The sequence below is a fragment of the Protopterus annectens genome, chromosome 3.part1, assembly GCF_019279795.1.
Source record: "Protopterus annectens isolate FY-2018-M chromosome 3.part1, PAN1.0, whole genome shotgun sequence".
In the NCBI taxonomy this organism is placed as follows: Eukaryota; Metazoa; Chordata; order Ceratodontiformes; family Protopteridae; genus Protopterus; species Protopterus annectens.
This window is the reverse complement of record NC_056732.1, coordinates 575,396,981-575,413,486: the sequence shown is the minus strand read 5'-3', so window position 1 is coordinate 575,413,486 and position 16,506 is coordinate 575,396,981. Positions and strand designations below refer to the sequence as shown.

Here is a 16,506-nt window from a genome sequence, read left to right as displayed (position 1 = left end):
GGTGCAGAGTTTATTGATGAGACATTGTTAATTTATTTAAAGAAATCCTGTGTAAAAAGTTTTGCTGCACCACATTGAATGGTGTTTGTTGACAGGGTATCACAAGGAGGTTTTCTTTCTGTACGTAGGTTAACCTATTGCAAAAAGTGTTTGGGGTGAATATGAGAAGGTGATTTGTTTCTTTGTTTTAAGATTTCTTTTATGCCTTCTGATGGACTCCTTGGCTAGGTTATGCAAGAGTATAAAGGAGGTGCAGTTCTGTTTCCATTTTTGCCATGCCTCATCCTTAGAGTTAAAAGATGTTTGACTTCAGTGGAGAGCCATTCAGTTTTGGAGGGTTTATAAACCTGTGGATAAATGGGAAGAATTTGTCTTGCAGCTGAAGTAGAAAATTGGTTAAGATGTATAGCTGCTGTATTAGGGTCATGTAAGGAGAGTATATGATCCAGGTTGTGGGCTGTGAGAAAGGTTCTGAGTTTGTCTATATTTGTAGTATTTTAGTTTCTGAAAGCTTTTAATATTGGTGTTAATTTTATAGGATGAGTGACAATTGTAAAAGTGATTGGCAGTGGTCACTTAGTAAAGCTGTCAGAATGTTTATGTTGGAGATGGAATTTAGTATATTTGTAATTGTCAGATCGAGTGTGGAGTGTTTAGAGGACCTGACGTTAGGTCTTGTTGGTTCTTTTATGAGATGAAGATGACCTTAGGTCTGCTAGGAAAGTAACCAAGTCAGATGAAACAGAGCCAGGATAATTAAGACTGAAGTCACCTACAATGATTGTTATTCTTTTGGGGATATTTGTTAAGGAGGTCAGTGATTTGAATTTATTTATCTAGGGAAGCAGAGGGAAATAGGCTACACTGACGTTGTAATATTTGGATAAGTGAGAGAGGACAATCATTTAAAGATCATTGTAGATATCACTTATCTGAACTAGTTATAATTTTGCCTGTTTTGTATTGTCTTGAAACAGTGTTCATAGGAATGATAAGAACTAACAGTACAAAATAATGACTATGTTAAAGTGCATGCAAGACATAAATGGAAATAAAAAGTGTAATGTTTATTTATTTGACATTTGTTTAACAGGAAAGTCCAATTGGGTGAAAAAGTGCCCATTTTCAGAGGTGGCCTTGGGAGGAAAACTCCACAGTCACAGTCTTTCAAAAATCAATTGTAGATATTTTAACTCACAAAGTATGTTACACTACAAAACTTAGCAGTGAAAAAAAATGTCATATTGAGAAAAACATAGAACATATATTTCATAACAGTAACATGAGTTGGAGAATATATGCGAGAAAAAATGGGTCTATATTACCATGTCGATAAGGCTGTTCATTGAACACCCTTACATCGACAGATGTATGCTGAAATACCTAAAATGTCGAATGGTCACAAAAGCAATTTTTTTTCCGAGGGAAAAAAATTGCTGGGCCGTTGTCGGGAATTTGCCATTTCCTCCACTGTAGTGCAGTGTCAGAGTTGGTATATTTAAGTAGGGGGCACAGCCCCCCACAAAGGGGCATGTGGCAGGCAAAACCCCCCACTTCATTGTGTCCGTCAGTATGTTTTGTTTTTTTTTCCCCTGGGGGGAAAAAATCACTTTTGTGGCCGTTCGACATTTAAGTATTTCGGTGTACATGTGTCGACGTAAGGGCATTCAATGAACAGCCCTGTCGACATGGTAATATAGACCCTGAAAAACACATTAGTTATATTATTTGTTACATAAATTAGTGTGTGATAAAAGAGACCTGAGACAATTCTAATACGATTAAAAAAAAAAAAAAAGGTTCCTTTAAGATCGGTATTGAGGTCACAAGATCTTTTTAAATAAATGAAGGGAAACTTTGTATCTTACTGTTTGTCACGTGCTACTTTTGTGTTTTAGCAAATAATAGGGTATTTAGTTGTCATGTGATGTTTTAAACATTTATAACAGTTGTTTTTAATACTATTTAAATGTTCTTGTTTTATGGTCTGATGAAGTGCCATTTTGTGGTGTGAAAGCACTTACCTTTTATTAAAAGCTTTTGCCATGTTTGACTTTCTGTGTTTTTTCATGGTGAATTCTAATGAGATAAAAGAGATATTAGAGATTACATGATTAGAGACACTGAGGGGAAATTGATTATGAGAGAGGATGTTCATATTAGTGTTCTAGAAGGAAGAAAGAATGGAGAGAAAAAGCATGTTATAAGAAGAGTGCAGGGCAGGGTGAGTTAAGTGAGAATGTTAAGATGAGATACAAAAGGAGATTACTTCTGAAGAACTGGATAGTGTGTTAAGAAGTGTAAACAAGTGGAGTTCACATGCAAATAATGACTGTGTCAAAATGTATGCAAGACAAAATGAAAAGAATAGAAAGGGTAATGTTAAAATAAGATACAAATGGAGATTATTTTTCAGTAGTTGGATAGCGTGTTAAGAAGTGAAAACAAGTAGAGTTCACATGTACTGATTAGATTAAATTATACTAGCCACAGTCCTTTGTAAGTGGAAAAAAAGAAAGAAAGCTGTTTGTAGAAATTTTAAATGAGTAGTTGGGAGGTAAGAGATAAAAAAACAATGGATATATATAGTTGTAAAATAACATTTATTTGGGAGAAGGCAAAAGAAAAGGACACTGTGCCCTAAATGCAATATTTCTTTTCTTCGGAATGTATTTTCCTCTCTAAAGAGATGATCCCACATACTTTCTTTACATATCAAAGCATGAATTAGGATTTAGTTTCACTGTTTGTCATCACTGTCCCAGTCTCAGTACACACAGTGTACTCAGTAGAGTAGCTAGTGTAAGACAATAGCAGCAGACACCCTGGATGCAAAGTCTTAGGGGGCATGATTAGCAAATGCCAGTCAGTATTCAGTGCATTACTGGCATTTAAATGCCACTATTCCTTTTGTGGTCTGAAGAGCTTTAACACTCCTTGTATGTCAGAAAACTGTGCCAGCTAAATGTAGCAAGTAGTGTGCTACAGATCAAAAGAAAATAAAGTTTTTTATTTATTTATTTATTTTTTTACAGAAAGTCAAGTCCCAGGACTTCAACCAGCAGTTGCCTGGGCAGCGGACCTTTCTTTTTTATTCTTAGTTCCTCCACTACTACTAACATATCATACTATATAACATTATTAACTGCCTTCCCCCTTTCTAATATTTCCATATTTAAGCTACCTCTTCTTTTCATTATTTTAGTTACAATTAATCACAAAGTAGTAATACAGTAACTTTTGCTGTTTTGTATTTTTTCTGTAATCTAAACAAGCCTCTGCTTATTTTTAATGGATGATTAACACTGTGTATACCCATGCAAGCTATGTACATGTTCTATTTTTAAATGATGTTTTTTGCAAAATATTGTAAAGCTTTTTCTGTCCTGTATGTGCACTTTACTATATATTTTTTCTGATATCATTTAACTATTATATTTTCATATGTCAAAACCGATGTTGAATGTGGAGCTTTCCCCCTGAGCCTTCGCTGAAAAAAAGTTTTATTTTTTTCCCCAGTTGGACTTTTCCAGTAAACAAAGATAAATAAATAAATAAATAAATACTTTTGGGAAGTACCAGACTGGGGGGCATGGCACCAGTCATCAGAATATCTGGCTTATACCTCTGATAATATTTTCATTAGGAATTTTTCCTCATTGCCATTGCATTATTTTGCATATTAATTCTGAATGTTTAGTTAAAGGAAACAAAACTAAGTATCTGGAGCTATTTTTTGTTACCTTACACATGTTGAGATTGTAAACATATTTAGGCTCAACATTTACAACTTTCTGACTCTGTCATTTAAAGATTCATTTCCCCTTTCTTGAGAGTGTATACCTGTTTTGCCTTTTATAGTCTGAAAGTGAGTAAACCTGAAAATCACTGACAAGCAAATTCACTAATTAGCTGATCTTTGCAACCCAGGGAATAACAGAAGGAGAACGGGACCCAAAACACTCAAAACATTACTTTATCCTTTTTCAATAACTTTTCATAGATTGTTTAGCACATATTTAGGAAACAAATACATGAGAGACACTGCAAAAAGGTTACAGACATTTTTTATTGAGTATTTTTAAATTTGGCATTATTTCTTGTAACTTTCATTCTAAGTGAATGAGACTGTATTTTGGCAGTATAGAGTAGGACATTGTAATCTTCAGTCATGGCACACAGTATATTATAGACAAGTAGCACCTTTCCAGGAAAACAGGATAATGTCATTACGTTTGCCCTCATGAAGGGCATTCAGGGTTGGGAAAAACACAATTTGCAATAAGCAGTTATTGTGAGGCTGACGGGTTTGGATTATGTAGAACTTCATGGAAGATAAAATATATTTTTTCAGTTTCAGACCATACAGTAGCCCTTTAATAGTACTTAGTAGCACAGTCTAGTACAGTTTATAAAATCATAGTGAAGAGTTTACAGGTAAGGAAGTGAAAACAGTGGTGCAAGATTTAATTGAGTAAGCATTGTTATGTAAAAAAATTGGAAAAATCCTAAAGAAATGTTAATGCTTACTAGTGCAGTGGTAGCTTGTATATTAAGTGAAGGAAAAAAAGTAAAGAGGTCCTTTGTGATATTTCAAAGGCATATGATAACAAGAGTCATACACAGCCCATTTTTGAAAGGTATGGGGCAGATGAAATGATTATCGGATTATTAAGATCAATATATGAAAACTATTGGGCACTTTTGTTGATAAATGTGTGGCCTGGGTAAAAATAAAGAAAATGACAGATAAGGCTGCCACATGAGTGCGTTTATTTTTAATTTGTTGATAAATGTAGTTAGACTGTTCTATGAAGTAGCTAGAGGATGAGAAATTGTGGAAAAGTTAAGGCTGCCAGTAACTTTTGCATATCTAGATGATTTACTTTACGTACCAAAAAACAGAAAATGGATTGGAGAAAGTATTCCATACTCCTGGAAAAAATACAGTGGTGGTGTTGCTTAAGGGGGGAAAATGTCCTATGAACACAGCCTCATGCAGGCCAATTTAAGGTCTTGGCAATATTTATAAGATTCTTATGACTTTGATAATGAAAAATAATTTCAGGTATGCTTCCTCGTGAAATTAATATTGATCAGTATTGGTTTGATTAGGGAAGGCAGACATTGGACAACTTAAATAAGATATTGCTTCATGTAAAAAAGGGCCATTGTTAATGATTAGTTTAGATGCTAAAGAGGCATTTGACCAGGTGAAGTGGTGCCACATATTTTTCATTCTGGAAAAAAATTGGCTTCCTAGTGAAATAGCACTATTTGAAAGAATATATCAAGCGACACAAGTAACAATGAAAAATGGGTGGTATCTTATCTGATCCCTGTGTGAGGAAAGGGCTGAGATAAGGGTGCCCTTTGTCCTCCACATTGTTGGCTCTTTATATAGAGCTGCTTGCAATAAGAATAAGAATCTCCCCACTAGTAGTAGATGATTGGTATGGGTCTCAGCAAAAATGTATTTATTTGTGAATGATGTAATAGGATCATAGGTGTTTAGTAGGCTAACGACTACAAGGGCCTTTTTAAGCCTAGCCATGCATCACAAATCTCTGACACCCTTGATAAGTGTAAGCATGGGCCTGGGAGATGAACCATTTACAGGTTACTTGTTTGCATTAGAGACATAGGTGCCAAACCAGGGATGGATTTCCGGTTTCCCAAGTTGCACTTGAATTGGGTTAGGCAGGAACTCTGCTTCACATGGGTAGGGAGCCTGTTCCATAGATGTGGTAGTCTCTGGGATACATACCTATCTCTCCAGCAGGTCCTATTTATATCACAGGCAAGGTTTAAGTCTTCAGAACAGGTAATTATGGCACTGTTTGTTTTGTGGATATGCAGGAGATCCATCAGAGTGGGGTCTGACAATGCCCTGTATGCCAGGCATAGATCTCCTCTTAAAAGCCTGTAGGAGACAGAATACAGGGATAGGGCCTTGCTGCAAAACCCAACCTATTTCTAAGTTACCAAGGTGATCATATTTATGCCACCCGGACATATACATGCACCAAGTAGGCTGGAGTGAGATTAGAACCCCTACCTATCTAGTCTTATACTCTATAGATCACAGTGTTTATCGCACATGCCGCAGCTTAATCCTGCATTTATCTGAGCCAGAAATGGGAGTTCCAATATTCTTCAGAATTTTAGGTCAGTTTCAATGATTCTTGGGAGACAAAGTCGATGAGATGTAGACTAAGGCCACCACTGCCATTAACTATATCCATTCTTTTGATATGATTCCAGACTTGCCTTGTTTGTGGGGATATGAATGATTCAAGAACCTGGGGAGTTGGATAAAAAAAAGGATGTAAAGCATGCAGCCAAAGATATGTGAGCAGATGGTAAACAGAAAATTTTGAAAAGGATTATGGATTTTAAGTTATTGGCATTGGACTTAGATTAAAAATAATTTTAATAAATAATAAACTTTTTATGCAGTAGATACTTTATATGAGGCAATCTACTTTTATACCCCTGAGGAAGAATTTTGGGTTGCTGTTGATAGAGAAATTAAATTCCCTATTTGGGATTGCAGTAAGCCGAGGATCAAATTGTAAAAAGAAAAAAAAAATGCTTTCACCAGACCTAGGAGGCTTGGATTTCCCAAACTTAAAAATAGAATATTTTGAAGCAATGCACTTTTGCTTCACATATCTTCTACAGGTAGCCACCTACAAACCTAAATGGAAATAGCTAGAATGCTGTAGAGGTGATAAAATGGGTGGCAAGAAGGAATGGTTTTTTGCAACTGGCTCAGATTGCAGGCATGATATACATGTATAGGATGCCAGGCTATGAGGTTGGTTCATAGAGTTATAGGTCACAGAGATGATATGGCAGATGGAAGAGTGAGGTTTACTTAACTGGAATGGTGCGTACTATATTCAGAAAGGAGCAAATATCAACAAGCAGCCAGAGGTGGAACATTTTAAAGAATGTGCCAAGATTTGGGGAACAGTTAAAAAAGGATAGCCAGGTAACAGAATGGGCAGGCTAATACAAAATTTAGGCTTCAGGAAAAACACTGCTGACTGTACATGGGACTTGCATTTGAGTATAGAGCCATGGTACAAGATAGGAAGGACTGATCAGCAAATGCCACAGCTGGTAGATTTTCTCATTGAACCAAGAACAGAAAGGGCAAGCACAAAGTCATTACTTAAAAAAAAGCATATGAAGGGTTGATGTGAAACTGTGAGTTTTGTGGGTTAAATCAGAAAGAAATGGAAGAAAAGACTACCGTTAGTAAATTGGCTAATCAATGGCATGAACTGTGTATAGCACCCAGACACACCATAAAGTGAAGATGTTTCAGGATCTTTCAGTGTTAATGTCTACATAGATAATTTTATACTGCATTAAAGATGTGTAAGGTGTCTGTGAATCTTCTGAATGCTTATTGGCATTGTGATCATAATCAGGATGAGGATTTGGTCATACATCTTTAGAGACTGTGGGATTGTAGAGACAGTAAACAACTATGTGCAAGTGATCTAGTGGAGGATTTTTAATGAGGAACTAAGATTATCCAAACAGATGATTTTTAACCTAGGAGCAACAGTTAGGAAAGAGAATATTATTAAGAGACAATTAGCTTATTTGGTTATTTTACTAGTGAGGAAATGCATCACTTACAGATGGAAGCAAGAATAACTCCACATCAGAGCCAACTCTTAAAGATTATGGCTGATCTGACACACAAAGAATTGAAGACAGTCAGAAGCGAGGGGGGGGTGTATAATGTTGGCTTTTTGTGGGGATTTCAAGACTGAATCCTATAGAAATAGGGATGGTATATAACTAAGGAGGAAAGCAGGTTGATGGGACTTTCGAGTCAGATTATTTCACTTCACTATGGTTACATGTTATTTTTTTAAGCTTTGTTGTTAAAAAAAGAAATAATTTTAAGTTAAATAATATATAAAAAGTCTGGCTGGCTCTGTGGCATAGTGGTATAAAGCCCTGACTCTGGCCAAGATGACTAGAGTTTAAGTAGTGGCTCAGGAGCTGGAAGACCTGACAGTGGAAGATATGAGTGAGAGACTGATGCTGGCAGCCCATCCTGAGAGGAAGGAGTTGTGAGCTTGGTTAAACCAGTCACTACCATGCAAGCAAAGGCCTGCGTGGTACTTAAAAGATCAGAGGCATGATTGTGGGTTTGGCAATCCCAAGCCAGTGACCCTGGCCCTCGGAAGTTTGCAGATGGAAGCATGTACATTCACAGCTAGGGTGTAGGGGGCCCCACAGTGCCATCAGTGCTTATATCAGCCACCATGGACAAGATTAGAGCCTTAACAGAAACACTGCCATTGGAGGGAATGTTTGGGAGGATACAAACCTCCTCCTTGGTTGCCTGGATAGAGGCTCCTCTTGTTGGCTGTCACTACTGCGCTGGGGGGTTTATTTGCATTTAATCAGGGTAAAGCAGTGATCCATATGGACCCTTATAAGACTCGGCTATGAGAGCACCTTCTTGTTAAGTGACTTGCTTAGAGTCAGACATTAGGTGAATGGAAGCTGAGATGATTAAACTCTGGACTACGGAAAGAATTTCATGAACACTTCTTAGCCTTAATCCTCTGTACTACCTGCTAGTCAGTAAATCTGTACACCTCATGTGGGAAGAGAAATGTAAAACAATTTGGGAGACAGTGACATGAAGTAATATTAAAGGAAACATTTTGTGTGAAATTTAAAACCAGAATAAACTGTTAACAGAAAGACATCATACCTCAGTGTCATGAAATATTATTTTTGATTAGAAGACTAGGAGGAATTAGAAAAGTAATTAGAAAAGTAACCATTCTGAGAAAGCTGAAAGAGTATAAAGATGTGTTAGAATGGATAGGGGATTTTATGTACAATCTTTCTTTAAGTTGTATTTAAAGGGCAAATGACATAAACTTGAGAACAGACTGTGTAATGTAAGAGGCTGTAAAGTAGAATAAACAAGTGATCATCTTTTTATTTCTTGTAATAGTGTAAAAGGTATTTGGAAAAAGAACTGCAAGAACATTTCTGTTAGACATTTTAAAGATAAATATGAAAAGGATGTCAGCAAAATTGGTAGTGTTCTTATAAAGTGTGTGGTTTATATGGAATGAAGGATGCAATGTATATAACAAATAATAGGTAATGGATGATGTAATAAAGAAAAAAATATTGATCATGGCAAAAGGAGGAGGAAAGTAAGGTTTATATTACTTTTTAACTGTTGTATGAATATAAAATAGATTTTATAAATATAGTATTCCTATTTTCCCTATAATTGGCATGAGATCTTTTACATTCACCTGAGCAGATCCCAATTCAGGCATGTGGTGACTCAGTTTAACATGCCATCCAATGGATGGGCACCCTCAGCAGTGTTATTACTGGAAAATGAGTCCACAAACCTTTTGTGAAAATAGACCACCACAACCTTCTGATCTCCCTGTGTCAGAGTTGTGGGTGTAATCTGTAGACCCACTGACACTACATTTCTTTTTTTCCAAGGGAGTAGGTTTATTTTGGATTTCTTTTTATATTGTGCACTACTGAATTTAACTACATAAAGTAGAATTGTGATGGTCTGTCATAATACCGGACTTTAAATCATTTCCATTGTCTTGCTGATATCAGCAACTCCTGAGATGGAGGAGCATTGACTGTTCCCAGTTTTCTTATTGCAAGTTGTTTGATATTTTTTGTGACAATCCCTGTCTGGGCCAGTAATCAAGGCTCCTGAATCCTTACCACTGACACTGGAGAGAGAGATTCACTTGGAAAAAAATAGATACATACAGTATTTCCAGTATTTGCTCTCTGCACCAAAGACAATGTCCCTTAACAGCACTCAGGGAACACAGTCTGCAGTCTGGATTTCTCTCTCTCTGTCCAGATCCTCAGTAAGATTCCCCACTTGCACAGCTGTAGAGTTGAGTCCTCAGCCGAGTGTCCAAGCCAAGTACTCCACCATCCTCTCTGTGAAACCAGTGCTGTGTGCCTGTATTCCAAGCAGCTGACACGCACACAATTTGAGATTTGATTTGCACACATATACACACACATACACATGCACGATTGCACACGCACACACACACACACACACACACACACACACACACACACACACACACACACACACACACACACACACATACACATACATACACATACCTGGGAAAGGCTGGCACATGTTTATTAGCTATGCCCCCTTCTCCCCAGACTATAGGCTAGTTACTGTCACCAGAAACTCCAAAGCCAGCTACTGTAAGGATTTTACAAGGGCACCCAATTATACAGAGTGAAATTAATACTAATACAAATGGTAGCGTTTTGACCAATGCAGTAAGGCTTTCGGTAGTGGCCACAGAGTCGCCCAAGTAGATATGAGTGCTCTCAAAGGTTAAAATATTCTCTAAAGGACCAGCCATAATGAAACGTTTAAATATATTTAATAATAATAATAATAATAATAATAATAATAATTATTATTGTTAATAAAAGAACATGAAAATATGGAATATCTGTTTACAATAAACTCCAGAGTTTCAGCTCACAGGAAACATTAAAAATAACACAGATGAATAGATTCACACAGATACAGAAAAACAGTAGTTAACTAATCTCACTACATCTTCTTGAGTGATCTAAAGAATTACTATTCCCTGGTCACTTACTAGAGCAAGGAAAGATGAAGTAGGTGAGTGGTCTTCCTTCTTTGTCAGGTTCCAAAAACAGACTGCTCAGAGACTTCAGTCGCATCTAGTATTAAAACATAATTTTTGCCCTGGATTACAGAATGACATCACATACATCTGGTCATCTGACGTCTGGTTCCCATACTACCTCCTTTCTTAGCAACTGACCCAGAATCTTCCACATATGTGTCAATAGTACACATACACAGAGCTTTGCTAAGATCTGTTGCAGCTCCAGGAAGCCATAAAACAATAAAACACTTCCCCTCTTCCTACGCTAATAAACCATTCTCTGACATATACATTTTGTCTCTGGTTGCAATCAGAACTGTAAGATACAATATTTATGGCCTAAATTAAGTAATTTAATTTCATACTATTTTTCAAAGTTAGCTGGAGCTGAGCTTAATGTCATCTCTTCCAGTATCCTCTGTTACAATATTAATTTCAATAGTTATAATACAGTCTGACACACAAGTGTATTTCTTTTTCTGTTCAGCAGGACACAGTTAGTGCATTTTTAACATAAGCATCTGTACAAATCAGTTTGATATACAAATGACATATAATTCTTTACAAAATTCCAGATTGCTGTGCTGGCATGTGTTACACATCCACTGCCCTACTTCTCCTGACATAGCTGCCATTACCTCACATCATTAATCGTTGCATGGATTGATTAGGATACTTTAAGTGGGTGGATACGTTCTGCACTGTCTGATGCAATTCCTGTTTATTCTGAGTTCTTCAGCTAGCTCAGAATTTTTGCTCTGTTGAATTATTACCTAAATGCTGCAGTTCTTTGTTGTGTTACTGTTTCTTATTTTCTTAAATAGAAGTTTGAACCACAGTTTTCAGCTGTTAACTTCACCATGTGCAGAAATTCAGCTACCGACATTTTCAGGTCCTTTGTCATTCTTTAGTTCATGAAAGCACATTACTGTCCCCCAAAACTTGGTCCTGGAAATGACAGGTCCCTATGCCAAATGGATCATCAGATCACTCTTTGGCAAAGAGACTATATTAAGGTACATTGTATATCTTATATATGCAGTTGACTGTACTGTTAGTTAATCAAAAAGTAGTAAATGAGTTTTGTGAAGGCCACAGTGTTCTCTTTTTTATGTTCAAGTTTGAAAAGTCCATTATTTAAGTACTTGCTAAGTCCTTCTGCCTTCCTATGATGCTCAAGTGATTTTTATGGTTTCAAGCCAAGAACTCGCACAAAGATGAACAAATGTCCTGATCAGTACAGAAGCAGTGACCATGCATATTACCGTAAGGTTCTCTACAGCTCCAAGCTCTTCCCAGTAATTATAAGTGGTGGAACAAGTTGGAGTTTGTGATTAGGACACAAAGCCTTGACAAAATCCTTAATGAAGTAGTGACAGTTAATAAAAGTTCCTGTTTTCATCCAAGAAATATTTCCTGGATTAAGTACTGGATTCCATATGAGGGCACTGTAGTGACTACCCTTGATTTTGTTTGACCCTTCGCATGATTTTTTTCCGGAGTTGGCACTGACCACCTGTAGGTGGTGCAGAACTCCGCAGCAAGACTTTTGCTGGATACTCCCCAGGTACTGATCACTTGTAGGTGGTGCAGAACTCCGCAGCAAGAACTTTGCTGGGTACTCCCCATAGCTGCTGTTATTTTTGTGCTTAGGAGATGGTGTTGGCCATAGCAGAATTGAGGCTGAAGTGCTAGTTTGTACTAGTGATCCTTACCGTAGATCATATAGATACTACCTACATAAAAAGTTACTAACTTACCAAATGGTTTGGCCACCGTTCTTAGCTGTCTATATGAACTGCTACTGCTTCCCACAGTTTAGTTGGTACATTGTATTAGTTATGATAGGTCCCATGCCTATGGAATTTGCTACCTTGACAGCTTTGAGAATGTGTTACTCTTAGTATCTTTAAGAAGTCCTTAAAGAACCTACCTTTAAGTTAAACAAACCCAACATCTAGTCATTTTTAGCTACAAGTAAGCATACATTATTGCTGTTTTGGTTATTAATTGCTTAATGTTTGAGTGATACTGTCTGCTTCACTGTAAGCAGGTTAATAACGTTTGATTAATGATAAATGCCTTAATTACTGCACAGTTGATCATGCTATTCTAATTGCAGGCTTAAGTGCATCCTGAGATGTGAAACAGAAATGTTTGGAGCACCATGCAGTGTTTTTTTTTTTTTTTTTAAATTTCTCTGTCTCCTGTGGTCTCAATTTTATATCAGATTAAATAATTTTGTGATTTGCAATTCTGCTAATTATTATACATCTCATTTGTCTACAATTATACTGTTGCACCAGAGTACTAAACTGAAAGTGAAAACTCAAGAGTCAGCCTTTTACCTTAAACTGTAGTTTTTGGGATGCAAAGTAATAGTCTTATCCAGCCATTTTGGTGGTACATTTCAAGGAATGCTGGCTGTTGAAGCAGTACACTAAATTTTTAATATATAGTGTGACTATTGCACAACTTGATTTTCAACTTTGTGGCTCTTGAATTATTTCATTTGTTGTTAACCATTTTGCCATTTCAGTGACGATATTTAATGAATACATTTTTATACAATATTTTGGGAGTTGAAAAAGCAGCTTCATCTAAACATCCAGCTGTTGAATAATAGTACAGTTGAATGCAGTAGTTCAGAAAATGTACCTGTCCCCATATTTATTTTTTACAGCAAGTCCAGCTGTAAAATAATGAGAAAACAGGAAAGAATCCTTCCAGGCATTTTACTACCTGGTAGTTTTACATATTTTCTTTATGAAATATTTATACAACAGACCTTGAAAGATGTATTAACTTAGTAGACCTATTTCAGGGATTTATATGGTGGTAGGGGACTCTGAATGTTACTGAATGCTATGCAATAACCTCTTAGTGTTCTCAGATTTACTTTCTATTACCATTTATTGCTGATAGCTCTCTCATGTGTAAATGTGTTATTCCCTGTGGGTTTGGCACATGCAGTTAACAGTGTTATCTATTAAAAAAAGATATAATGGGAGTCACCACTTAATGTATAGGGATGTAACTGCCTCTGTACTCGTTCCAGATGGAATTTGAATTCCACAGCTTACAGCTCATATTATGATCTAGGATGCCCAGTCTTTTAGTATGTCTGGATTAATTAAAAAATCAATTGTTGGGTGCACATGGCAACCCTGTTTATCACGCCACTGAGAAACCTAATTAATTTTGCTTCACTTGTGCCAGCCACAGGGTAGAAGTGATTGCCTTTTTATTTATTTCTGTCAGATGACTTATATACTATGCCTTTCAATCTCTTTAGTTGTTATTTCCTGTTTAATAGTTAGTTGCTGTCAATTTTTTCTGATCTGATTTCAATTGGAGCAGACTTGGGTTAATTATCTTCTTGTTCATTAAAGAAGTGATTCTCAATTGCTATTCAACACTAACCATTCCCAGTAATTGAGAATATATATCAGATATGAACATTCCTCTTTATTAAATAAAAACACTAGATAAGTGCATTTTTTGCAGAAGTTGAAATGTGTTAATAATATCTTCTGTAGTAAAAGTGCAAATAGGTCTGAATAAAATGTTATTGTTTGTTAATAGCTTAAACTAGCTTTGAAGTAAGTTTTTGTTCATATTATCATAAATCATTCATAGCAGACAGCAGTCAATGCTTTTGTGGCCTTAGCACCTGAGATAGGTGCCACCTCTTGAAAGGGACATCTCTACAAAAGGATTTATGCATTCATGTCATTCATTTTACATTCACCTGAACTACCGCCAACTCAGGCGGATGGGGCCTTGGTTTAACATCTCATTCGAAGGACAACACATTCAGGAGTGCAGCACCAGTACTCGATCTGTCTGGTGTGGGAATAGAACCCACAGCCTTCTGCACCAAGTGTGAGCATGCAATCTGTTGTGCCAAATGTATAACAATGAAAAGACCTTTTTGAGTCAGAAGAAAGGATTGGTTTACAGCAAGATGAAACATTTACAAATAGTTTTTAAAACGTGATTAAAGATTACATAGGATAAACATAATGCAGGTTTTTCTGGAAATGGTTTATAGGAAAGACTTAACTGGGATCTGCAGTTTATCTGTAAGTTATTATGGGCAAACTAGTTGGCCTAGGATATGTATCTGTTGTCTGCCTTCAGAATATCTGTTTTAAGTGGATTGTACCATAACAGTGCACCAGAATATCTTCCTGCCTTTGGTTTTATTTTGAATTGCTTGTTAATCCTTTACCATCCAAGTGTGATACTAACAATGTTGCAAGGTGCACCTTGTCATGGTTTCATTTCCCTCCAGAAGGACACAAAATTGTATTAATTGCTTGCCATGTCACTGCATGAACTGCCATGGAGTTGCCTCTTGCTGTTGATAAAGGCAGTGCTCATGAGCAAGGCTTTTAATGTAGAATACAAGAGTCATTTTACCCACCTTATTTGACTTGCTGCTGTTTTAGTAGCAAGCATTTCTGCCATGTAAAGATGACTGCATTTTAGACTGTATTTGTTGTTCCACAGTAACAGGGTTATCACCTCTCAAGTGCTATTTTGTAATGATACTTTTAACAGGTGATTAGCCACTTGGAATACTTAAGTTTTCTAACCAAATGTTGTTTGTTTTTGTTCTTCTTTCGGCTTTTCCCGGTTAGGGGGCGCCACAGCGGAACTCGTCTGCTAATGACTAGCAGTAAATTTTTATGGTGCCGAGGTGCCAGCTCGACGCCCAACCTTCAACGAAGGCACGCCCATTCACGCATGTCTTTCGAAGGCCACTCGACCACGGGGAGGACATGCAGACTCCACACAGAAGGCGCTCCAGCCGAGAATCGAACGGGAGAATCTCTTGCTGTGAGGCGACAATGCTACCACTGCACCATACAGTGTTTTATTCCAGGCTGAGTGTGATGATGCCATCCATAAACTAAGAGTAGAGAAAATTCTCAGCAAATTTGGACATAACTATAGAGGGCAGATCATCAACTATGGATTTAATTGGTAACTAGACTGTATCCTGTAGCTGTCTCTGCTCTGTGTTTCTGGTGGAGAGACTTCCTTATGCTGAGCATTTCATTTGATAAATCTACTGATGTCTTACAGAATTAACCATTAGGGGAACTTGTTGTGAAGCTATATCTAAATTAGTATTCACCTGTATTTCCCAATTTTACATTGACATTAAGTCATACCAGCATTCTAGTTCCAGTGCGCAAGTTTCCCAGACATTTCTTTTGAACAAGAATTTTGTGTCTTGTCTTTTATTCCTTTGAAATCTGTCTGGAGTATACCAATTTGTGGTTACTCCAGTCATTTATTTTAGAAAAATAAGACTTTCACCTTTAGCCAGTTTTTTGAGTATTGGAATACAGTACCCAGCACTTATGATTCATTGCCAGGTAAGTATATACTTCTTTTAGATCTGATCTCACAGAATGGAATAGAAATGGGTAATGCATCGTGAGTGGAGGCTATAAGAGAAAATAAACCAATAAAACTATTTGTATTGTAAATGTAGCATATACTGTTAAAACATTTAGCTTGTTTTTTCTTAGAGAAACATGATGATGTGTGATGACCTCTAGTACTAAAATGCCTTGTGCTACAAAAATAAGATTTGGGTGAAGGAGGGCAGATGATGTGACTAAGTCAAGTAAACCTTTCTTTCTGTCCTTTATATCTTTATACACTGTGATACACACATAAATATTTGTTAAATTAAAAGGGGCAAATACAAGGTATGAGTAATTAACACTGTCATTTAGGGATGGTGTTTACCCTTGAAATACACAACTATGCA

At 36.7% G+C, this 16,506-nt stretch overlaps 1 protein-coding gene across 1 annotated transcript in view; it reads left to right on the top strand.

The window, feature by feature from the left end:
* TBC1D5 (TBC1 domain family member 5) overlaps positions 1-16,506 on the top strand; it is a 1,986,766-nt gene that overhangs the window by 1,467,087 nt on the left and 503,173 nt on the right. The window lies entirely within an intron of this gene.